The 26,650-nt window shown below is 48.0% G+C and overlaps 1 long non-coding RNA gene across 1 annotated transcript; it reads left to right on the plus strand.

Annotated features, from left to right (window-relative positions):
* The first annotated feature begins 3,036 nt into the window (after positions 1-3,036).
* LOC144768579 (uncharacterized) lies at positions 3,037-10,063 on the plus strand. The gene is made up of 3 exons (XR_013598580.1): positions 3,037-3,359; positions 9,606-9,669; positions 9,881-10,063. It is a non-coding gene; the product is annotated as an uncharacterized LOC144768579 (long non-coding RNA).
* The last annotated feature ends 16,587 nt before the right edge of the window (positions 10,064-26,650 follow it).

Here is a 26,650-nt window from a genome sequence, read left to right on the forward strand (position 1 = left end):
CAACAGGGTGTGCCCATGATGTGGGCACCGCTGACTGCCACCCTGTCAAGAACAAGATTTACAGACTGTCTTATTAAGTCAAAGCATGCATCAAAACTGAAATAAAGTAGGATACCGGAGCTTGGGGTAATTGAACTCTCTGATACCCCAGTGATAATGTTCTCTAAAACTCACTCAAAGGGTGGCAAGGTCAAGATGAGATTTTGTGTGGCTAGTTGAATGCAGTGACCAGGACTGATGCACACCCCTTCCAACAGCAGACAAGCTTATTGATAAACTAGGGGCAGCCACATTTCTCAGTACCTTTAATTTAATATCAGGGTACTAGCAGATTGGACTCATCCAGGGAGCCAAGGAGAGATATGCATTTTCCGCCCCCAGAGGGTCACTTTCAGTTCCTTTTGGGATAAAGCATGCACCTGCTACTTTTCAAAGAATAGTGAATAGAGTTCTTTCAGGCCTGGATGACTTTTGTGCAGCATATCTGAACGATATAGCTGTCTTCAGCTCCAACTGGGAGGATCACCTGGTTTACCTGAGAGAAGTTTTGCAGGACCTGCAACAAACAGGCGTCACACTCATGGACGTTTAGTGCGAGATAGGACAGTGTTCTGTTGCCTACTTGGGCCACCTTATAGGTAAGAGTCAAGTTAGACCTCTCCAACCCAAGATCTAGACTATTCTGGACTGGGAGCCTCCGAAGACACTGACTCAGGTCAATCAGTTAATCAATCTGATTTTATAAATTGCTGCAACTCACCCGTGAAGGTCTCAAGGCGCTGAGTTGCTAGCTGCTTCGCTGTGCTCTGTTATTTTGAACAGCCATTTAAGCAGTAAAACACTAGAGAAAAACAGCACTCAAAAAAACATTGGAAAGGGACAAAAAAGCAGAAAGAAATTAGGTGAAAGCCACATAAACCACTCATATAAAATGAGGGAAAGGAAGGAGAAAGCAGAAAAGTGAGGGAGAAGCAGGAGAAAGCACTCATAAAAATATGGGAAAGGAAAGAAAAAGCAGCAGAAAACGATGCAAAAGTAGGAGAAAGCAGTCTGAGAAATGTGGGGAAAGGAAGAAGAAAGCAGTAAAACAAGAAAAAAGTAGAAGAAAGCACTCAGAAGAAAAGAAAAGGGGAAGAATGGAGAAAACAGGAAAAACAAGGCACAAGTAGGAGACAGCACTAAAAAAATAGTGAAAAGGAAGGAGAAGGCAGTCAAAATTAGGCAAAAACAGGAGAAAGCACTCAGACAGTGGGAGAGGACGAAGAAAGCAGTAAAAACGTGGCACAAGCAGAAGAAGGCACTGAGAATGACAGGAGAGAGGAGAAGGAGATAACAGTAAAACAAAATAAGGCAAAAACCAGGATAAAGCACTTGGAAAAATGGGGGAAAGGAAGGAGAATGCAGTAAAAACCAAGGGAGAAGCAGGAGAAAAAACTCAGAAAAACAGGAGATAGGAAGGAGTAAAAATGAGACACATGGAGAAGAAAGTACTCAGTAAATAGAGAAAAGGAAGGATAAAGCAGTGAAAAATTAGGCAAAAGCAGGAGAAATCACTCAAAGATTCATGGAGGAAGCAGCACAGGGAGAGATAGGCCTGGCACTTGCTTAAGTAGGTCCTGGGAAGAGGGAGGGTCACTGAGAGGTGTGTTATACTTAGCTTTGGTGACTTCCCTGCTACTCAGCTGGTGTGGCTCTTGGAATGCCTGATGACATAATAGAATCCTGGGTGCCTGGCTTGTGTGGAGTGGCAGTTGATGGCAGGCAGGCTGAGTGGTAGGGAGGCCGCTCCTGGTGGGGTATTTCTCTTCTTAACTTATTTACTTGAAACTGAACTTGGAACTAAACTTTATTAAATCTAGAGTGTGATATATACCTGGCTCAAGGACTTCATTATTTACAACATTTTTGGCGACGATGGCGAGAATTAAAAGAATCTACGCATGAAGGAAAGAGTCTGGGTCTGAGATATTTCAAAGAATCTGCGCTTTGAGGAACTAAGAAGATAAACAATTTTATAAAAGACTATGTAACGTGGACATGCCCTGGTATGCCCCACCAGTGTCCTATACAATTCGGACAGCCTGAAGAATGGGCGTTTGAAAGTGATCTGCTCTGATCATAAGTCATATGAGTGAAGACTGCGCCTGTCTAGGGAGCAATGACCTGCATAAATCCTGTGTGAACTCTACACTATCTGACATCGATTTTGGAAGCACGTAGTCCCAAGCTGATCAGGAGCTGTGTGGAGTCACAAGCAGACTGTAAAGGTGCAGCGCTTCTGAGGGCATCTGTCACAATACAGAGTGGGGCAGCGCTGGTAATCCGGCACAGTTTGCCTCTCAATATGCTAGTGAGGAGGAGTTGAGGGGGTGTCGGGCTGTTAATTGTGCCAAATGCGACGGATATGTGCTGCAGGGAGAAAGAACAGTGTAATATAAAAGTGCCTTGCAAAGACTTGGTCACTCGGCTGTTTGGAGAATGTTTCAGTTCTTGTGCGGTATTTTCTTCCAGTGTGGCAGTGCTTAATGGATGGCATTCAATGTTTGCTACCTTTCGGGAGATCTGTGAGCGTGATACTTTTCATGAAAATCGACACTCATGGCTGAAACGGTAACGACGTCAGCAGGCAGAGTATGCTCAGAAGTGTGTCATTTTTGGGGGTAGGTGATGTGTTTTGTTGTCACTTTTGCCGTATTTTCACTATTTATTCAGCCCTGCAGTAACTGGACACTTAAACTGTCATTTTTGTTTTCAAAAGGAGCGCGCGCAGAACTTACTTGATGTTTCTGCCAGGTGGAAGTGTTCTGCGGTCTTTCTGACGACATGGAAGACTGGCTGTTTTATTGCCTCATACTCACGTTGTTTTCCAGCACCGGCATGCTGAGAGCCACCCGGTGCTGCGTCTAATGCGTGCCTCCATTTTGAGATGGACATGGAGTGTATGGAAGATATGTTGGTGACTTTGTTTACCCAGTCACCATGGAAACAAACATGCAGAGTGACTACCAGCCTTGTGGAGTTAATCGGAACGTCGTGGGAGATAGTAATGTATTTTTGGCAGCTGTCTGGCAGTGAATCTTTTAATATCCTGCAAATCGATGTGGAGAGGATAATGCTACAAATGGAGGGTGTTTTTCTCAGCAGGCATGTGTTCTTTCTGAATTCACACTACTAGGAGTTAACAAATGGAAGACACTGGATACTTGGACTTTGGTTTCATTTATGGGTATTGTCCAGTCAGCAACTCGGCGAAACCATTTTTTCATCTGAACTGTTCCCTGGTGTTTTGCAACTTCTATGGATTGATACAGATACCGGCAGCTTAAGGACAGAGAGTTTTACTTCTTTGGATCACTCAGGTGAGAGACCGCTCACCGGAGCACGAGACTTTCTCTTTCATTATATTGCTGGTCACTATAATGTTTGTCTCGTTGTGTGTGTGTGTGGGCTCAAGGTCATAGTTTGTGCCTATGGTCTGTATTAGTGTTTATTGCACAGTGCAGCCATCTTAGGGGAGGTCATGGGGTGATGATAGTTTTGGGGTGTTTAGTGTCTAAGTGCTGTTTAGTTTTGGTGCTGAGCGGTGAGTGTCATACTATTGTGTATTTGTGGGGTGGTTAGTGTCTCATTGCAGTTCATTTTGGGGTGTTGAGTGCCTTGCGCAGTTTGTCTTATGGTGGTGAGTTTTTTGGGGTGGTGAGTGCCCCATACAGTTTGTTTTAGGGTGGTGAGTGCCCCATTGTGGTGTGTTTTATAGGGTGGTGAGTGCCCCGTGCAGTTTAGTTTGTTTAGGGTGGTGAGTGCCCTATGGTGGTGAGTTTATGGGGTGATGAGTGCCGTTAAGGGGCTAGGAGGGAGGCGGGAATACAGGCAGCATTTGTGAGCGGCAAATAAGGAAAAAACAAGGAGAAAAGGTGAAAAATGAGGGAAACAGGAGATAGCACTCACGAAAATGAGAGGAAAGGATGGAGTAATCAGCAAAAACAAAGCGAAATTAGGAAAAATTCGGAAAAAGAACTCAGAAAAATGGGGAAAAGGAAAGAGAAAGTAGTAGAAAATTAGGCAAAAGAAAGAGAAAGCACTCAGAGAAATAGGGGGAAAGGAAGGAGAATGCTGTCAAAATTAGACAGAAGCAGAAGAGAGCACTTAGAAAAAAGGGGGGAATAAAGGTGAAAGCAGTAAAAAATGAAGCAAGAGCAGGAGAAAGCACTCAGGAGGCGGGAGAGGAAGGAGAGAGCAGTAAAAATGAGGCAAAAGCAGGAGAAGGCACTCAGAGTGACGGAGAGAGGAAGGAGATAATAGAATAATGGGGGAAGAAAGTAAAAACTGACTGAAATGCAGAAGAAAAAAATCAAAAAATTGGGTGTGAAGAAGGAGAAAGATGTAAAACAATGAGACGCAAGCAGGAGAAAGCACTCAGATAAAGGGGGGAAAGGAAGGAGAAAGCTGTGGCAAACAAGGAAAAAGAAGGAGAAAGCATTCAGGAAATCAAAGGAAGCAGAGCAGTGCAGCCCCACAATGGGGTCACGCTGCAGTCTCCTTTAATTACGGCTTTGGAGGAGAGAGGGGCACTGAGAGGCAGTAGAGGGGATAGGTGGGAGGCAGAAAAAAACTTGGCAAGCTAGGAGTGGCAAATGATGAAAAACAAGGAGAAACAGTAACAAATAAAGGAAAATCAGGGGAAAGCCTCCGAAAAACAGAAGGAAAGGAAGGACAAAGCAGTAAAAACTAAGTGAAAGCAGGAGAAAGCACAGACAAAAACAAGTGAAAGGAGGGAGAAAGCAATAAAAAACAAAGGAAAAGCAGGAGAAAGCACTCATAAAAACAGGGCTTACAGGAAGGAGAAAGAAGTAAAAGTGAGATGCAAGCAGAAGAAATCTCTCAGAAAATTTGCGGTAAAAAATTAGACAAAAGCAAGAGAAAGCACTGATTAAAATGGGGGAGAGGAAGGAGAAAGTAGTAAAAGCTGAGACACAAGCTTTAGAAAGTACTCAGAAAAACAGGGTACAGAAAGGAGAAAGCAGTGTAAAATGAGAAAGCACTCAGAGAAATGGGAAGGAAGCATTGCAGCAGCATGGGGAGAGCTGGGCCTGGGGCATTTAGTGGCCTGACTGGAAACTGTAGGAGGTTTGTGAAGGGCTATTGTGGCCCTCTCACTGAGGTAAAACTCCACGAAGCATCCCAAGGAGGTCATTTTGACCACAGGCATTCAAAATGCCTTTAACACCAAGAAAGCAGCCATGTGCTCAGCACCTCTCCTAAAAGCACCAGACTGTGAGAAAAACTCATTGTTCAAATGTACGCTTCTGAACATGGGATTGGGGCAGTATTAGGACAGACTAAAGATGAAGATCAAGATTAAGCAGCAGTCTACATTAGCATATGACTTCTCCCCAGAAAACAGTGTTGGAGTGCTATTGAAAGGGAAGTCTTTGCTGAGGTTTATTCTCTGAAGAACCTGAGGCCCTACTTGTTTTGGACTCACTTCCTGGTTAAGACTGACAAAAGGCATCTCAGGTGGATGATGCAAATGAGAGGAGTGAACCACAAATTGTTGAGATGGTCCATTACCCTACAGGGGGTGGACTTTGTCGTAGAACCCATACCAGGAACTGACCATGCCAATAAAGCTGGCCTTTCCAGGGCCTTCCACTTATTTGAGGAGAACAACTAAGAGGGAGAAGGAGGAGGTTAGTTCTCATCACCTTTCATCGGGGGGGGGGGTCATGTTGTAAAGTGCTCTTTATAGATGGTCATCCCCCACGTTTTTGTGCTAGATGCTGTAGTAATTGATCTGAAAGTGTGCCGGACCCTGCTAACCAGGCCCCAGCGCCATTGCTCTTTTCCTTAAACTGTAAATGTGAATAGGTACACCCAATAGGCAAGTACTTTTACACCCCTATAAGGCCCTAGTTTATGATACCAGTGGTACCCTGGGCAGAGATGCAAATGAGGCACCACTGCTGCATCACTTATTGTGTCACCCTGAGTGACCCGAGTGAAACTAAAGGCTGCAGGTCTGTCATGTCAGCCTTGCACGAGCAGCTTGCCTGCTCCAGTTTGACCATGCACACACCATGTGTCAGTCACTCCTAAGGTAGGCCTCCTATGGCCCAGGAGGCAGAGAGCAATATGCTGTATGTGTGGAAATATATATGCAAGCATATATTGCTGTGTGGGAGCTTTCTAAAAGTAATTCCTCTGTAAGTGACTGACCCTCTGTAGGATAGTATGGGTTGGACACTGGACATCTCCAGATTTACCAACTTCAATATGGAATGGTCGATTTTCTTTGTGTTTGGTGTCAAACAACGTGCTTTTTAACCCCTGACACGATGGTGGTGTTGAGATTTACCAAGCATGTACCCAGGTGGTACTTTAGACAGTGCCTACCAAGTTAAACAAGCATTCTCAGACTCAGGAGTGAGTACCCCTCCCAGAGGCCAGGCACAAAAATCTGTGTGTGCAAAAGGTGACGACTCCACCCACACAGAGGAACTAGTGAATAGAACCATAACAGTGCTGACCCTCTAAGGCTTCACTGTCGCTGCTGGACAAAGAAACTGGTCTCCCACTCGAGGACAAAGCCTCTGCCTGCCTTATTCAGGAGGTGCACACTTCCACATGGCAGACATCACCTCTAGGCTCCTGCAGCTGACGTGTACAGTTGAAGATGGTTTTTGCCATTGAATTTATTCCAAAAAGGTAGTTTCTGACTATTGTAGTGACCTACAGCCACAGGACGTGGTCAACACAGGGGTGGATAAGCCGCAGGACTGGATGCCCATTGGCTACTAGTCCTCACACCCACTAACATACACTTAATCCAGGATTTAAGGGGCACCTTGGACACAAGAACCTCAAATTTGATGTAATATCAAAAAGAGACCCATTTCCACAGAAAGGGAGGACTCCACTAAGAGAGGAAATAAACTCTGCGCCTTCGGCAGCCGCCCTGCAACCACTGGATTTCAACTGGACCAAGGCAAGAGACCAGTTCCAAAAGGAAGGAGAACCCCTCTGCAAACTCCAGACCTCACAAGAACTCCCTTGGGCTAGAGGAACTAGTTCCCTACAGCCAGGAGGCATAAACAACTAAATCTATGACCTTGACATACTGTTCACTGAGCCATCTGATGTGGCCGCTCAAAGGTCACTGACTGGGTGGCTTCTGTGAACTGTAGTCCCAACCCTCATTGAGGCTCCGCTTTCTACAATATACATCTAGTCCTCTAGAAGAAGATTTTCTCAACTGCAGTACTTGCAGGTACCAAGGATTGTTTGTGGTCAGTATGACTATGAACTGATTTATTCGACCTTTCGGAAGAAGGTATCCACCTGCATGAGCAACCACTCCATTGTAAAGATCCTGCATTTGCTATCACCCTCTCTCTCGCGGACGCAGGGCCTCATTTATGAGAAATGACGCATCGCTGCGTGAAAGCAGCGATGCGTCACTTCTCAGTGCGCACTCCTTGCGACATGACTGATGCGTCATATTTACAGTATGACGCATCATGTCGCAAGGAGTTACAGATACGTCAGTATTTCTGACGTATCTGTAAGCGCAAAAGTCACGCATTGCTGGGGTGTGTCACAAAAGTGACGCAACTCCAGCAATGTGTCCTTTCACATGGGGAAAGCCCCATGTGAATGGGCTTGCGTCAGTCTTACGCCTGCTGTGAGGCAGGCGCAAGATTTTGACGCAAAAGCGTCCTAAGAGTGACGCAGTGAAATCTCATAGATTTCACTGCGTCATTATTACGAGGCTTTTTGCGGGGGAACGCCCCCTCTGCATACATTATACCTGACGCAGGTATAATGTAGCGCAGGGGTTTACAAATGACGCATCTGCTTAGATGCGTCACTTTATAAATGGTGCGCAACAGGAGGTATGTTTTACGCCGCCAATGTGTCACAAAAAGTGACGCATCGGAAGCGCAAAACTGACGCAAGGCCTCATAAATGAGGCCCCCCCGTATGCAGCAATGACCTCTTATAGGTTTGTGCTTCTTTATAGCACCTCCAGAGAGCCCTCTACGTGTTCCTCTACTTGAGTTTCTTCAAGTCTTGGGAGGAGTGCCGTGGACCCTTAGAAGATTTCATTTGCCAGCCACTGAAAAGCAATGACTCAGTTGATGGAGAAATGGTTGTGGAAGAGAGTGGGTTTAAGTACAGGGGAAAGTGTTCATAACCACAAAAAAGTGTAGAATTCTTGCCCAGGACAGTACAATTTCTATGCCCTCTTAGCACTGCAAGACCCTCATCACATCAATTCCCAAAATACACCAGGTGCACTGCAACCTTTGCTCACACACACAGCAGCTTCAGCCATCCACATCCAGACAAACAGATAATGTTCAGGGTTGACAGCAGCAGGGAATATTACCAACACAAAAACACACATACCAACAGGTGAGGCACAGGCTACAGCTTATTTTACATGCATTGAAATGTGCTTGGAAGAAAGCAGGACTGCATTCTACCTTTACTTTAGACGATCAAATGGTGCTGGGAAGTAGGTCTGCAAGCTTCCTTCCCAAGCACAGAAAAGGTGCTGCAGGACAGCAAGCTTCCCTCCATTTTAGAAGACCGCTGGTGCATCTAGGCAGTCCAATGCTATGTTAATTGCTGGTGATTAGAAACACACCCTGCCGATTACGATTTAAATACACATGATTGTATTTTAGCACCCTACACCTTGCTGTATTTTTCCCACAGGGTAGAGTTTGTAGCCCCTGCATATGTGCAATGTGTTTTGGCTTCCAGCCATTGGCATTCCGGAGGTGAGGTACAAGCTAACTCAACAAAAAGTAGCAGTGGGTCAAAGGAGCTAACCGATTATGTATCTGTATGGAGGAAAAAGACAAAATGAAATGAAAGCTCACATCGTTCATAGTTCATGCACTAATATCAAAGCGGGGACGCATTGAGAGAAGAGGTCGGCTACGGAACTACATTACCCATCTACCCTAATGTGGGACGTAAAGATGACGTCATGTACACGGGCAACGTTACACCTAGAGGAATATAATGGCCGCAAGTACACCGTGTCGGTACCTCCACGATAGACAGGCCAGAGGGACGTCCGGGGTACCGACGGGCAGGTGGGTGGATATCATATCCTTCTAAGCAGCGAAGTTTCATGTGCGAGTGGATATCTGCTAACATAAATGAGTGGCGGAGCGTAATTCAACTAAACGTTGCCATGGGCATGATTGAACTTGCTAGCCGGTATTTACGTTTATTTTCAGTTTCGTAGAACAAACTGACTGTAACTTTAGCCATTAACGGTATCGAAAATGAGCATTGGTTGTGAGAAGCAGCTCTGGATACAATTGCATCAAATAAGGGACAAGAGATTGCGATTGGGTACTCATTGCACTAGATACACTGTGTGTAGTATCATGTCTGTGACAGTAATGAACTTGTCCATGACTAAGCTATATCAGGGCTCCCTTATGCTGAAGTCGCTATCATAGTGTGATTGTGTGAGAGTTTTAACAGTACTCTATGGTGACGTGAGTGACTGGGTGTTTACTGTCGCTTCTGGGAAACGAAGTCCCACAGTTCAAATGGCACTTTCTCTATTTTCCTTCCACCAGAGCGGTGCTCCATTTACCTGAGCTGAAGCCAGGTGAGGTGGGGCTGTTCCCTCCTGCCGCAAAGGTGAGTGAGCATGTAATCAATGTATACATGGGGCAGACATGTTTGCCCATTTTGGCTGGCATACATAAGCTGGCTCAAAGAAATGGGTTAATAGATCCAAATGTTTCAGAGCAATACCACTGATATTGACTATAGTTTGTCTGTTTGTCTTTCTTTTTATGTATCTGGGATTTTGTCCAACTGACCATTTCATCTTCATTGAACTGCGAAGTCAGGAGGACGAAACTATATCACACTTTCAGGTGATATCATTCCTTTATATCATTTTTATTTAGCAGTAGCATTAATGGTCCTGAAGAAGCAGCAGGAGACCACGGGGCCCCGTTTGACTGCAGAAACATGTCGACCTAAGATACTCATTAGTAGTTATTTGTTACACTACTATTTGCACTGTTTTTATTGATTTGGGATTGAAGGGGTGCAGAATAAAGTTTTTTCCTCCTTCACTACCCAATTTTAATATATTTTACCTTTCACTGATTCACTATTCACTTTAAATTTGCACTGCTACTCAGTTGTCCACAGACATATTCCCACACTTCACTTTCTATCACTTGTATACTCGCTTCAGATTAGGTTTAAAACATCTGCCTAACTGTTGTGGGTATGTTATCTTCAAAGTGTGAAGGATCCCAGATGATGAAGGGCGGTCTCGGTCGATGACTGATGGGAATTCTTTCACTTTGAAGGAATACCTTAGGCACGATTTCATTTTGTATTTTTCCTCCATACAGATACATAATCAGTTAGCTCCTTTGACCCACTGCTACTTTTTGTTGATGTAACTGTTCAGTTAGGGGTAGTAGCAGTGCTTGGTCGTTAAACTTCCCCTAGGACCCTCTACCCTCTGTGTTTTTTATGAGGTACAAGCTAAGCCTAAGAGCTACTTGTGTACTCATTTTCTCACATGCCTCATACCTGATTTTCTGTTACGCAGGGGTCTCCAATAACTTTTTGTTCTGATTAAAACTCGTGCCTAGATTCACTAAGGTTTAGCACCTGGATTACCATTTCTTTTGTAATGCTATCCCTACGCTAAACGTATTTGGGGCTTACCAAACCACCGCTAATTGGTATTATCCTTGGTTTGTATGGAAAAGTAACACAAAGCACAGTACTGAGAATGCAGATCAGCCCTGACAATTAAGTTTGGCCAGCTCTGGATGGGGGATTAGGGGGTGCTGATGGGAAATACTGCTGCAGCTTTTGGTATAGAGGGCCGATACTGCAGCACTGTTGCAAAACTGTCTCCCAGTAACAAAATCCGCTCCTACCCTTCCAGCCAAGGAGAAAAAAAGAACCGTAGTTCGCTATGGCCAGTCTGGCCCTGACAGAGCAGTGCAAAATGCTGCTTTGCATTACTTTCCATCAAGGGGGTGTTACATGGGTGGTACATAGGTGTTGCTATGCAACACCCATGTTTTTTTACCTTAAACCCCATCTACTAACATTAATACCCAGAATACCTGAGTTTAGCATACAAAATTAATGCTGCTGTAAAGCAGGCATAATAAAGAAGAAATATTTCATTTCTCCTTTAGTTTCTGATTTTGCATGCGTGCTGAACTGTGCATCACATATACAAAGTGGTAAAAGCTTTGAAGTGTGTCTAGGCATAATATTTTGAACTTGAACAAATCCCTTTCTGCAAAAAACTAATGCTAGACTCATGGCATGCACTCCAGCACTATGGCGCTAATGTGCGTGCCTGGCACACGGCAGCTGAAATCTGTGCCAGCGCTAGGGAGTGGGAGGAGAGTGCTATATGTCTGTGAACACGGTGTTCTTCTGCTCTCTCACTGTCACGCAATGCAGTGCAGCCTGTTTGGGGTTGGGCTGCGTTCCATGATAGTTTCCAGGATCTGGACCTCAGGGCTTATTTACAAGGTGCTTTGCTGCGCTGCACAGAGTCAAAAGAAAAGGGCAGGAATGCATTGTTTTTCTGATATATGGAGTATTCCTGTCCTTTTCCATTGTGCTGGCACAGTTCTGGCTACCTTGCTCCAAAACAGGCACCCATGCACCATGGTGCAAAGGTGTCTGCATTGTAGGAATGATTGTTTATGTGCTATCCTGCACAAAAACAATCAATGGAGGTATTTTACTCCTTCTGTGTGTGCTGGTGGAATAAGGACATTTCGCCACGTTATGCCTCCCCTTTTTAAGTCCTTGTAAGTCTTGGAATGCATCAAAATGCATTGGTGTTGCGTGAGAACACCCACCGTAATGCCCATGGAACGCCTTTATGACAGAGTAAGGCAAGACTTTGTCTACATCTACGAGGCTATGAAAAGCCACACAATGTGGCTTTGCGTGACCGCGCTCTGGCAGCGCAAATGTGCCACAAGGGCTTGTAAATAAGCCCCTTGGTATCAATCTAATTGAAACTTTAGGGGTCAAAACGTTGACTTAAAATTATATTCATGCCTAAATGTGATGTTTGTAATTTGATAAAACTGTGAAAAATGCTCTAGTTTGTTTAGTATAGTATTGAAGTCTCACTAGGGGGTTGTATACCCTATCTTGATTTGACTGAAGGTTCACTTACCTTGCACTCCTCACAAGCACTGCACTGCTACAGAAACATTTGTCTTATGAAACACCATTTTGTCAGCACTATTTACCACTGATATAACACACAGTCAATTTGTAAGGACCACTTTGTATGCGTTAAATGTGCACTCTCATTAATTACATAGAAAAGTACCTTTCTTTTACCTCTTATTATACTCTAAGTGGTATATTCACAAGAACGTGTGATATCTACCGCAGGAGTAGAGTAACACAACTTTCAACAACGCACCCCATCGCGGGACAATAACCCCATGTCAACATGGAATTCACAACAAGGCGGTAGCATGCGATAGATACCAGACAATGTGGCAAATGTCCGCGTGAAAATCAACCCCACGTCACAAATATGCGATGCATATACAAAAAGTAGAGAAAAGCAGCCACAGGCCTGCAAATCCCATGAGTCTGGCAGGACAATGCACCATAAAAACCCTTGTACAAATACACCAGAGACAAGCCAAAGCATGTAGTAACCTGGATGCACCCTGACCCAGCGCAGGGCCCAACTCGAACCACAACCCCCACAGACTACCAGCAAGGAACAACGCGGTCAGGGAAAGCCTAAGAGAAGAGTGACAGGAAGACGGGGTACAAACCGCAGGAAAACAAGACCAGCGTGACGGAGGTGACAAAACACTACTAGCAACTGACCCAAAAGCAGTGGAATCCAGCACCCCCAAACAGACACAAGGTACACCGCCATACAGTCTGCCTGCAAACTAGCACAATGCGCCAACATATATGCCAACACAAAGGCAACACGCACCTCCCCTTCACATCGCAGAGGGCCACAAAACACCTGCAGCAGAGCACATAAAACAATGCGTCAGTAATGCCAGAGAGGACCACCACACCATCGACACCAATGCCCTACAACAGCCCATGGATATCCCATGCAACCCCCCACCAGGATCTGAACAGACAAGATACCTGCAGGAGAACACCAAGCCTGAAACAGACCACACAGCAGGAAGCACCCGCAGGCACAGCTGGCTCACAACACTTCACCCACCCACACATGGCACCCAACGGCATGTGTCAGCATGCCAAAGGAGGTGGCCCAACAGGTGTTTGAGGGGACCGAACCCATGGAATGCGAACCAGGACACATACGTAGGGGTCTATCACCCTACATGGCCCACCCACACCCCACAAAGGAGACCCATGCTGCCATAGAGACACATGCACAGCACAGAACCAAGCCTAGGGGCGCACAATTAGCTGTCACACAACCATGTTGGCTGTGCTTATGATGGCCCTGGCCACTCCCCTCATGAACGGAGTGGGTGAGACAAAGCTACATGTCCAAGCCCCAACCCGCTGCCTCAGGTGACATGTCTGCATGGAAAGTAGTAGAGCCTAGGACCCACATGCATACTACAAGACCACAGGGACACACGCAGAGATCATGTTGAACTTGATACAGGCACATGTGCCCGGCCCCTTCATCGTCAGGGCCACATGGACAGTGACGCCTGTGGTGGATGTGTGTGGGGTGAGTGTAAGCCATTCTGCACAGAATGTCTGGTGTTGGCAACCACTTGGACATTGGAAACTAATGCAACGCTAACAGAAAACCCATGCAATACAGAGTCAACTGATAAGCAATATGGGGTGATCCGGATAAAGTCCAGAGGACAGCCAACATGTAAACAGAAGTGTCCATGAGTCGCAGTGCCTGGGCTGTGGACACTAGAGATGAGCGCGCTCATTTGCAGAAAAAGACTCGGATTGTGTCCCTACGATTCATTCCTGATGCAGATACAGTGGGGTATGTGGGAAGAGCAATGAGGACTTTATTCATCTTGTCTGTATCTGCCCGAACCTAGCTCAAGCTCGAATCTCTCTTTTAAAAAAGTCTATGAACGAGCGGGGCATAAGAACGTGCTGATCTGCAATCATGGCAACCTTAAACCCAATAGACACGCGATTGAACTGTCTACTACTAAAGTTCCTTGCAGCCCACTCCCAAGCGCTAAAACACAACTTGGCACCCTGTCCACAAAAGGATAACACAACAGTGGTAGCTCGGGGAGAGGGCTCTCCGGAACCTAACAGAGGAAAAAAACCAAGAACTTTCGAACTAAGTTAGACAGACTGTATTTTAATTTCACTTCATTCTATTTTAAGCACTGTATTAGACTGAGAGCGTTTTAGAACTTATTAACAGAGATTGCACTTATATATTAAGAAACTTTAAACACATTAGTTGATTCTTTTAAATGTATTGTTGTGGTTTTAATTAACTGAAACAATAAAAAAATTCACTTTCACTTTCACTTTCAGTGGGGTATGTCAGACCTGCATCATCTTCATCATCAACGACTCAGGGCCCCCACACTGTTTGAGGTGACTACCTGCATAACTGCTCCACAGCACAAAACACAATCAGCTATGGACAATGAGCTGCGGTGCACAGAGTCACTGGCACCTGGAGTGCTGAGCAGGGTAACAGGCTGATGATGGCAGTCATGACAGGCCTGAGCAACCACAAAGTCTGTCAGGACCACCGCTTCAACTCTGGCAGATGGCATTTGTAGGTGGTCTTTGCAGTGGTGGCATGTGCCTCCTGCGGTGATGTTCCATTCAAGCCGGTCTGGAATCATTTTGTGCATGAGCCCTGGTGGGACGCATTTGGGCCCGTAGACTGCGTACAGCACAAGGCCACAGAGTCATGGCGTTGATGAGCCGAAGGCCCACGCCTCAGGGGCCATCCTATGTCTCCAGAGAAGAGGTCCCAGACTTGACTAACACAGAGTTAGTGGCCTCGGATGCACTGCGGCTGGCACAGGCACCCAGCCACGGGACGGTGACGTGCGGGGCAGTCAGATGGGTCCTGCGACCTGAACAGGTAAGCAATATTGTCCGAGGTGTACGTTTCCAAGTTTTTCGGGAGACAGTGGAAGGTGTCCTCCAGGGCAAGATGCCAAAAGGTTTGATTTTATCAGGAAGCAGCACATGGAGGATTGGAATGCGGTAGCCCCTTGCCACCACCAATTCAGTATCAGCTATACGGGGTGAAAACTGCCCCCTACTCTATAGGCTCAGACGTCACCACTGTTCGACCAGGGAATGTCGGAGAACAGACTTAGTGGCACCGGGGCTGAGTGAGGATGCAGACTGCGATGATGCCGGTACACTGATATGGACTCCGCCATTTCTGAATCATGACTCTGTGACCTCCTGGATCACAGTGTAGGCAGTAGGCAGCGGTCAGCAGTGGGCCTCGTGTCTTCGTCTCGCGAAGCACAGCGCTAGTGACACCAGGGCAGTTGTCGGTAGGGTACGAACACCTCCGTAACGATAATCCTTTTCTCTCTGCCAAGTAGCAAGGGGACATCCTCTTAGGCCTCTCCTTGCGTGCAATGATGTGTCATCTGCCTTTGCATTATCAATGATCAGTTCCAAATCTGTGGCCTACTCGAGCACATCCTAGGCTGAGAGCAGTGTAGGCCTGAGACAGCTGATGGCACGGGCCATTCACTGAGTGTCGCGGGCATAGGTTGGTAGCCCCATGGGCCTGCGTAGTTCAGGTTTAGTGGCACCATGTTTTCGGTCACCTCCGTGACTGTGACCCGGCTTTTGTCCTGACTGAGCCGCATTTTCCTCTTACTCCTCTCCGCGCGACCACTGGTGTGGACTCTGCCATTCGTGATTCACGACTGGGTGCTGGATGTGGGACCTAATGGTCAGCAAGGTTGCCCTGGTCCCTCATACATGGTTCGCCAGATGGCGTTGGACAGGATTTGTGGCAGCATGGCTCACCGGATGGCGTTGGACAGGGTTTGTGGCAGGATGTGTCACAAGAAGCGCATATGGCACTATGCTTCAATGATCGAAGGGAGTCTCATGCTTGGAGCTTACAATGGCACGTGTGGGCCCTCCATGACACACACCGGTGTTGGATGCTGATCAGTGTTGCCTGGCTGCGTAGGGTGGGGCCTGACAGGTTTGTAGTCCAACGGGCCAGGGTATGGCAGGCGCACAGGATCTCAGGCAGCTCCGCTAACAAGGACGGCGTTGGCCTCATGGCAGGGTAGGTGGCGCCACCCTGGCAGAGACATTGGGCTTTCTGGAAGAGGACAACACCCAGGGCTGCATGCTTTTTATTCACACCCCTACACTGGCCTGACGTGCGCCGGCCCATTCCACTCTGCTCACGCTTATGGATGGGGCATAACAGGCAGCATTTCCGCAAGGACCCCCACTGGCTGGGGTGACATGGTTATGTCCACTGTCCACTGCACGCCATTCACCAGAGGTGTATGTCGCCGTGGATATGGGTGTGTTCTGCATACTGCGGTTTGGTCAGTGTTAGAACTGGCTATTTCTGGTAGGCTAAGGCTAACGCCAAAGCCAGGCAGAAACCACCATTCTAGTCAGGGCAATGGAGTCACACGCCAAGATAACCCCTGCTCACCCCCTTGGTAGCTTGGCATGAGCAGTAAGGCTAAACTCGGAGGAAATGTGTAAAGCATTTGCGCCAACGCACAACAGCAACAACATCCTAGGCACACCACAAAAGGAACTCCACACAAGGTTATATTAAAATAACTTTTGTATTGTCAAAACACATCAGATAGAAATCACACATGTACATTGTGCCAACTGGCACGGGCAATATTCATAAGGGAATATTTACAAGACAGGGCCACATAGGCCACTGTCAGAATCAACACTTTTAGAAATAGAAATACGGTCAGAAATTAGAATAAAAGGATATAAAATAAAAGTTATAAATCAAATCCAGTAACTACTGGGAACAGGTAAGTACCACCTACGCAGCCCTAAACACCTTAGGAGAATGACACGCAGGGGACCAGGACCTCACTAGGACCACCTGTACTGGAAAGAACAACCACCTAAGAATAAAATACATTTAGGGGTATCAGCAAGAACACATTACACATGATGCATAAATACATTCAGAGGTGTAGGGAAAGAAAAACACATGATGCATCAAAAACACATTCAGCGGTGTAGGGAAAGAAAACACATGATGCCTAAAACATTCAGAGGTGCAGGGAAGGAAGAACACATGATGAATAAACCAACACATTCAGAGGTGTAAAAGCAAGGTGCGTAATCATATTAAATGCCTTAGATTTCCTAGCACCACATCACATTGTGCAAAACTCACATTAGGCAATTACCATCACATAGATAATCACATTGCGCCTAAATAAAGTCACATACCAGCCCCCATCTAATAAAAGGGACTAAAAAGAGCCCTGTGTCCAGAATGTCAGGGCGCGCTGCCAATGCAGCGCCAGTCAGGGATGCGCCACGGCGCAAAACCTAAATGTTCCAGGTGCCCACTACTTGCTGGGCACCTGGGAACATCCTCAGACCTAAATGGTGCAGCTGCCCACTAATTGCTGGACAGCTGGGGATCATCAAAGGAACTGCGACAGGGCCCTCACTGACCCTTAGGCGCAAACTGCACCCACTGCTGGAGCCACACAGGCTCTGGGCATATCACACATGCCCCATTGTGCAGAACGTTGGAGCCACACAGGCTCTGAAACACTCGTGTCCCCCAAGGGCCTCACTGGGCCCTAAACATCAGGTGGGCGGTGAGCCCCTCTGGACTCAAACAATAATGTGCCCCCCTAGAGCCTCCGTGGCTCTCGAGACAACTGCGGGAAGACACGGGCCACAGGGGCCATTGACAGAACGTGGGGGCGGCCCACTGCCATCTGGGGCCGCCCGGAATATACCCCTGCCGTGGCGGAGCTCTCAAGCTCCTAAAATCATGCCCCAAATGTTGGAGCGGCCCGCTGGCAAGTGGGGCCGCTGTTTGCTGTCACTGTGCCTTCAACAGGCACCCACAGTAGCCCACACGGAGCCCCCCAGCCCTTTGACTCACCGGGCTGTTCTTCTCCTGGCGGGGGCTCCTCTGGGCAACGGCGCTTCCTCTGCGGGGATTCACTCGAGCAGCGCGGAGGGGCAGGCACTGGCATTGCGCCTCCCACCCCCCTTGCAGGACGACAGGCTGCTCGTCATCTCCCGGGGCTCCCTCTCGGTCACGGGAGCCCCGACGACCAGCCGCTATGCTCCTCTTCTCTCGGGGCACCCTCTTGGTCACGGGAGCCCCGCAGCAGCCGCTGCCATCTTCCTCTCTCTCCCCGGACCGGCAGCCAATCACGGCGCGGCCAGGGGACGCGTCATCAGGGAATCCCGGGCCGGTCAGCCAATCACGGTGCGGCAACTCTTCTTGGGGCCAGCCAATGGCAGCGCAGCCCTCCTGACGAGCCCACTGGCTCTGGTCGCGCTGCCGAGGCCAAAATGCGGCGATTTCTTCGCCAAAGCACGGGATGAGCTCCCGTTGTATATTACCTAATCAAGCGATGCTGGACTCGCTCGGGGGCACAACAAGCAGGGTGGGCACCTGCTAAAGCTCATGAAGCGCTCCCAAGCGCTAGAGACCCAGAAACGCGCTCCAGCGCTAGCGGACAGAAAAACAGCCCTGGCAGATTCAAGTCCAAAAACAAGAACATTTTAGAAGGGGACTCAGCCCCCTCTTATACACAGAAAAGTCTTTGAAGTCTTTGTGCAGGCAGTGTGAGAACCAGCTAGAACTGGTTATAGGGAAGTCCTTTCAGTATCAGGGACAGAGGTGACAGTCGCCCAGCGGGGAGGTGGAGCCAGCATTGTGGCAGGCAGGCACAGCCTCATTCACCCTTAGGTGCTATCTCCACCCACTTCCTTGGCAGCAGATGCTGCCTTTCATCCACGGGCTGACTCAGACAACCTCCTGGGGCTCTGTAGCCCCTGTCACCCTCAAACCAGACAGTCAATCCACAAGCAGGACCAGGCACTCTGGGCCAGGCTCACCAGCCAATCACACGCCAGCCACAGATTACACAAATATGCCAACTTCTCAAAGTGGCACTTCTAGACTAGACACAACCATACAGCATACACCATTACGCAGCATTCAATCTCACGAGTTCGCACATATCAAACTCGACCCTGCACTCCCCACACATCAGGAACTACCATGGGCATACATATTCCCCATTCATTCCTATGGGAGGGCAGGTCACTCTCCACACATACACAGAGAGCACACACACTTTACACTGTACCACAGTAAAAAAGTACGCAGAGTCCTAAAATCACTACCACCAGGGTCCAGAAACAGGCTAGGAAAAAGCAAAAAGTTTCGGGGTAAACCTGCCAAAAGGGCCAGGTCCAACACAACCCCCTTCCAGCCAAAACGCAGGGTAGACCAATCACTCCACTGATGGGCTTCACTGCTTTGGGCGACAAAACACGGACACGGGCCCGCACGGCAGGGACACCCTCCTGTTTTTCGCCACTCTGAACCCACATAGATTTCTCTTAACAAAAGCTCTCTGGCACAACTAGGGTACCCCACTGGCACACACTAGTCATCCACAACCAGGACCAGGCCCTAGGCCATCCAAATATCACAGGTCCTAACCAATCCACAGAGCGGGGGCAGTAACCCCTGGCACACAATAGCCATTCTCCACTCTCTCTCTCTCTCTCTCTCTCAGTGTAGCTACAACTACCACTGATCCTTCAACCCAGGGACCACACCCTCAGGCTGACCAGAGGTCACGGGCAAGAATGCCCCACCCTACCTCTACTTCTGGGTTTCCGCACCCTCACATGGAAGCACTCACCAGAACACAATTCTCCTACCAGATCAGGACCTCACTCCATCACTGGTCTACCACCTGGAAACTATTTCACTTCTGAGGTACAAAGCACACAGCACAGTCCCTCTTCAAGCAGGTGGGGGGACACAGCACACAGCAAAGGCCCCTTTCCTCTACCTTAGTGGAAACAACAAACTGCAGGTGAGCCCCAGGTCACATAGAAAGGGCAGCCCCCTCAGTCTCTTCAGCTGATCTACTTTGGCAGAGATTCCTCTTGACCTGGAAGTTTCCTAATCTCCCAACCTAGGATTTAAACCCTCAGGTTGCACCGGGGTCAGAAGTAAGGACACCGTCCCTCTGCACCCCCTTCCAGAGTTCTGCACCCTCCCACCTTAGAGCAGTACCCCTAGAAGCCAAACACCAGGTCAGGATACTGATTACAGATGCCCTTCCCTCCAGGTCAGGCTGAACCTGAACCTGGCCTCCCCCCTCCTCAGGGAACAACCTCCAGAGGCCCCACAAATGGTCAAGCACTATAGACGGTTAAAGGCCCAGCGAACCAGGACTTCTGCACCCTCCACTTAGGAGCGGTACAGCCCAACACCAGGACCGCCGGAGTTCTGGTTACAGACACTCCCCGTCCTCTAGACACAGGAAGATCTTCCTCAAATGACCTGTAAGTACAGCCTAGGCCTCTGACCTGGTGCTCCCTTAGGGAACCCTCCAGGTCCTGAGATAGGGTTTCGGGCCAACGTGGGACACACCGTCCCACACTCACTCCGCCTCCACTGAGACAGGGCGTGAGCCCCTACACCCCTACCATCCAACTGGGACCTAGCTGGGCTACACATGAACCTCTTCACCTACACAGGATCATCAGATACACAAGCCACTACTTTTAGAATCACTCCCTAATGTCTCTGCAAGACACCTAGCACACCGCCAGACATCCACCTTCTTGTCCAGTGCCTCTGCAGGACCTCCTGCACACCACCAGAGGTACACCTCACGTGCAAGCTCCTTAAAAAAAAAACTCACACCAACTCCTCCAGTTCAACACAGCACTCATCCACACACTCCCCCTCCAGACTGGCGAGACAGTTCCTCACTGCCCCTGACTCTCAACCTGTACCCCTCTTACTGAGCACCAGGCACCATACTCTGGGAACTGGGAATGGTACTTCACGCACTGGACACATTTTAGCTGCCACCACTGGATCCTATCATACTGGGGAATCCAGAAACACACACTACACTCAGGGGATAAATACCCTCCCGAGCAAGCCATTCCTCCTCCACACTCCCTCTCTTCCATCTACCCACACAGGGACAGGAACAGGGATTGGCCGCTGGACCCAGCAAGGGATTCCTAATCTATGGGAACCTCCCCCTCTACTGGAGTCCCACCCTGTCATCTTCTCTCTTCTGCCACTAAACATAAAAGCGCAGGAACACCATTTGAAAATGACACTCTTGAGGAAAAACAAAATCATAAACAATAATCCCAAACATGTGACTATCTAAAAAAAATGCAGAGTTTTGTAATGTAGCCAGTTGTCGCTGTGGCACTGCGCAAACACAAGTCCTAATCCGCACCGCTGACCACCAATGTTAGAACTGGCTATTTCTGGTAGGCTAAGGCTGACGCCAAAGCCAGGCAGAAACCACCATTCTAGTCAGGGCAATGGAGTCACACGCCAAGATAACCCCTGCTCACCCCCTTGGTAGCTTAGCATGAGCAGTAAGGCTAAGCTCAGAGGCAACGTGTAAAGCATTTGCGCCAGCGCACAACAGCAACAACATCCTAGGCACACCACAAAAGGAACTCCACACAAGGTTATATTAAAATAACTTTTGTATTGTCAAAACACATCAGATAGAAATCACACATGTACATTGTGCCAACTGGCATGGGCAATATTCATAAGGGATTATTTACAAGACAGGGCCACATAGGCCACTGTCAGAATCAACACTTTTAGAACTAGAAATACTGTCAGAAATTAGAATAAAAGGATATAAAATAACAGTTATAAATCAAATCCAGTAACTACTGGGAACAGGTAAGTACCACCTACGCAACCCTAAACACCTTAGGAGAATGTCACGCAGGGGACCAGGACCTCACTAGGACCACCTGTACTGGAAAGAACAACCACCTAAGAATAAAATACATTTAGGGGTATCAGCAAGAACACATTACACATGATACATAAATACAATCAGAGGTGTAGGGAAAGAAAAACACATGATGCATCAAAAACACATTCAGCGGTGTAGGGAAAGAAAACACATGATGCCTAAAACATTCAGAGGTGCAGGGAAGGAAGAACACATGATGCATAAACCAACACATTCAGAGGTGTAAAAGCAAGGTGCGTAATCATATTAAATGCCTTAGATTTCCTAGCACCACATCACATTGTGCAAAACTCACATTAGGCAATTACCATCACATAGATAATCACATTGCGCCTAAATAAAGTCACATACCAGCCCCCATCTAATAAAAGGGACTAAAAAGAGCCCTGTGTCCAGAATGTCAGGGCGCGCTGCCAATGCAGCGCCAGTCAGGGATGCGCCACGGTGCAAAACCTAAATGTTGCAGGTGCCCACTACTTGCTGGGCACCTGGGAACATCCTCAGACCTAAACGGTGCAGCTGCCCACTAATTGCTGGGCAGCTGGGGATCATCAAAGAAACTGCGACAGGGCCCTCACTGACCCTTAGGCGCAAACTGCACCCACTGCTGGAGCCACACAGGCTCTGGGCATATCACACATGCCCCATTGTGCAGAACGTTGGAGCCACACAGGCTCTGAAACACTTGTGTCCCCCAAGGGCCTCACTGGGCCCTAAACATCAGGTGGGCGGGGAGCCCCTCTGGACTCAAACAATAATGTGCCCCCCTAGAGCCTCCGTGGCTCTCGAAACAACTGGGGGAAGACACAGGCCACAGGGGCCATTGACAGAACGTGGGGGCGGCCCACTGCCATCTGGGGCCGCCCGGAATATACCCCTGCCGTGGCGGAGCTCTCAAGCTCCTAAAATCATGCCCCAAATGTTGGAGCGTCCCGCTGGCAAGTGGGGCCGCTCTTTGCCGTCACTGTGCCTTCAACAGGCACCCACAGTAGCCCACACGGAGCCCCCCAGCCCTTCGACTCACCGGGCTGTTCTTCTCCTGGCGGGGGCTCCTCCGGGCAACGGCGCTTCCTCTGTGGGGCTTCACTCGAGCAGCGTGGAGGGGCAGGCACTGTCATTGCGCCTCCCGCCCCCCTCGCAGGACGACAGGCTGCACGTCTTCTCCCAGGGCTCCCTCTCGGTCACGGGAGCCCCGACGACCAGCCGCTATGCTCCTCTTCTCTCGGGGCACCCTCTCGGTCACGGGAGCTCCCCAGCAGCCGCCGCCATCTTCCTCTCTCTCCCCGGACCGGCAGCCAATCACGGCGCGGCCCGGGGACGCGTCATCAGGGAATCTCGTACCGGTCAGCCAATCACGGCGCGGCAACTCTTCTTGGGGCCAGCCAATGGCAGCGCGGCCCTCCTGACGAGCCCACTGGCTCTGGTCGTGCTGCCGAGGCCAAAATGTGGCGATTTCTTCGCCAAAGCACGGGGTGAGCTCCCGTTGTATATTACCTAATCAAGCGATGCGGGACTCGCTCGGGGGCACAACTCGTAGGGTGGGCACCTGCTAAAGCACATGAAGCGCTCCCAAGCGCTAGAGTTCCAAAAACGTGCTCCAGCGCTAGCGGACAGAAAAACAGCGCTCCCAGGCATTAGAGGAACTAAAGTAAAGCGCTATTAAGCGCTGGGGGCCAAAATCAAGCACTCCCAGACGCTAGAGCACAAGTAAAGGCCCATAAATCCAGCAAAGTCCTTCAGTAGTCCAGGGGCTGGGCAGGGCCCAGGGATTCCCCTGGGCCCAAGCAGCAGCACGCCCCTGGCAGATTCAAGTCCTAAACAAGAACATTTTAGAAGGGGACACAGCCCCCTCTTAAACACAGAAAAGTCTTTGAAGTCTTTGTGCAGGCAGTGTGAGCCAGCATTGTGGCAGGCAGGCACAGCCTCATTCACCCTTAGGTGCTATCTCCACCCACTTCCTTGGCAGCAGATGCTGCCTTTCATCCACGGGCTGACTCAGACAACCTCCTGGGGCTCTGCAGCCCCTGTCACCCTCAAACCAGACAGTCAGTCCACAAGCAGGCCCAGGCACTCTGGGCCAGGCTCACCAGCCAATCACACGCCAGCCACAGATTACACAAATATGCCAACTTCTCAAAGTGGCACTTCTAGACTAGACACAACCATGCAGCATACACCATTACGCAGCATTCAATCTCACAAGTTCGCACATATCAAACTGAGAGTGAGTAATAGAGAGTAGAGAGTGAGTAGTAGAGAGTAGAAGAGAGCAGTAGAGAGAGTAGCAGAGAGTGAGTAGTAGAGAGTAGTAGAGTGAGTATTAGAGAGTAGTAGAGAGTGAGTAGTAGAGAGTGAGTAGTAAAGAGTAGTAGAGAGTAAGTAGTAGAGTAAGTAGTAGAGAGCAGTAGAGAGTGAGAAGTAGAGCGTAGTAAAGAGTGAGTAGTAGAGAGTAGTAGAGAGTGAGTAGTAGAGAGTGAGTAGTAGAGAGTGAGTAGTAGAGAGTAGTAGAGAGTGAGTAGTAGAGAGTGAGTAGCAGAGAGAGAGAATAGTAGAGAGTAGTAGAGAGTGAGTAGTAGAGTGAGTAGTAGAGAATAGTAGAGAGAGTAGTAGAGAGTAGTAGAGAGTGAGTAGTAGAGTGAGTAGTAGAGAGTGAGTAGTAGAGAGTAGTAGAGAGAGAGTAGTAGAGAGAGAGTAGTAGAGAGAGAGTAGTAGAGAGTGAGTAGTAGAGAGTAGAGAGTAGTAGAGAGTGAGTAGTAGAGAGTAGAAGATAGTGAGTAGTTGGGAGTGAGTAGTAGAGAGAGAGTAGTAGAGTAGTAGAGAATGAGTAGTAGAGAGTGAGTATTAGAGAGTAGTGGAGTAGTACAGAGTGAGTAGTAGAGAGTAGTGGAGAATATTCCAAAGTTTGGCACAGCACCACTTGCACAACAAGTCCAATCAAATCTTATCACTTAGAGTCCTTATTGAAGCGCTGAATCTTGGTGTATATTCAAATGCTTTTATTTTCCTTAAGTTTATGTACCACAGCCAGCCGACGCGTTTCATTCTGTACAACAGAACTTCTTCAGGGCGTTCTTATTTCCTTCAAGTTATGTCGGTATCCTGTTGTCATATAACTAGATATTTCTTCCAAATGTTAGACGAGACGTAAGTACATTCTTATTCAAAGTGACTAGGTATCAATATTACCCACACAATTCGGGCAGACTTGAGTAATTTATAGCATCCTCAAAGTCAGTCTTTTAAAAATTCCAAAGTATGGGACATGATAATCCAAATCCAAATGTTTCTCAAGAAAAGTCATTTTCAATCGTTCGGAATATCGCGATTCCTTGTGGGACCCCCTGAGCAGGCCTAGGGGGTCAGGGTGCTTCTACCCTGCTCCCTTTGCATGTTTTGCACCTTTGTTTCACTGCTTTCTTGTGCCTTCGTTCTACCGAGGCACAAGATGGCTGCCAACACTTCCTGGTTTGGAGTGTTGACAGACAGTGGCAGCCAATCAGCATGCCTTCCCGAGAAAGCTGCATGCTCATTGGCTGTCAACACTTCTAACCAGGAAGTGTTGGCATCCATCTTGTGCTCGCTAGACAAAGGCAAAAGAAAGCAAAAAAACAAACGTGAAGAACACAAAAAGGGGGCAGGGTAGATACACCCTGACACCCTAGGCCTGCCCAGGTGGTTCCACAAGGACAAACAGGACCACATTTTATTTTTTAAAAACCTGGTCAGTTTTTTAAAAAATTACCTCACGGGGGGACCAAATCGTGGGGGCATAGTGATAAAGAAGTGTGGGGGGTCCACATTTCCCCTCACACTTCCCCGGGCGCTGCGGCCCCCGGGACAAAGCAACGCAGCCCCTTGGTGCATACTGGAGGCTCCTGGTGGGCTAGTTGGCCCCCAGGGACCCCCAGTATACAAGGAGAATTAGTTCCTACTCTGCAAACACGCCAGGGGTTGCGCTGCAGAGAGGTGTAAAAAAGAGTGTGGCCTCATTACACCTCCCTGCAATGCAACCCCCCGGCCCATACTGCAGGTTCCTGGTGGGCTAGTTGGCCCCCAGGTACCCCCAGTATGCAAGGGGAATTAGTTCCCCCTCTGCAAACACGCCAGGGGTTGCGCTGCAGTGTTGTAAAAAGGGGGCGTGCCCTCTGAACACCTGCCTGCAAAAATGTAGTAAATCAGTATAAAAAAACCCAAATTAATACATTTAAAAATTGTCATTTAAAAAAACGTTGAAATTCAATGAAACAACCATAGGTTTCAGGCCTTATATAGTTAGGAATTAGCATTTAAAAAACCTTGCGAATTCACTGAAAAAACCATAGGTTTCAGGCATTATATAGTTAGGAATTAGCATTTAAAAAACCTTGCAGATTCACTGAAAAAACCATAGGTTTCAGGCCTTATATAGTTAGGAATTAGCATTTTAAAAACCGTGCAAATTCACTGAAAAAACCATAGGTTTCAGGCCTTATATGGTTAGGAATTAGCATTTTAAAAACCTTGCAAATTCACTGAAAAAATCATAGGTTTCAGGCCTTATATAGTTAGGAATTAGCTTTTAAAAAACCTTTGACATTCACTTTACAAAGAGTGATGAAAGATTTTACTAGTGTATGAACAGGTGTATGTGATTG

The sequence above is a fragment of the Lissotriton helveticus genome, chromosome 1_1 (genome assembly GCF_964261635.1).
Source record: "Lissotriton helveticus chromosome 1_1, aLisHel1.1, whole genome shotgun sequence".
Taxonomy (NCBI): Eukaryota; Metazoa; Chordata; class Amphibia; order Caudata; family Salamandridae; genus Lissotriton; species Lissotriton helveticus.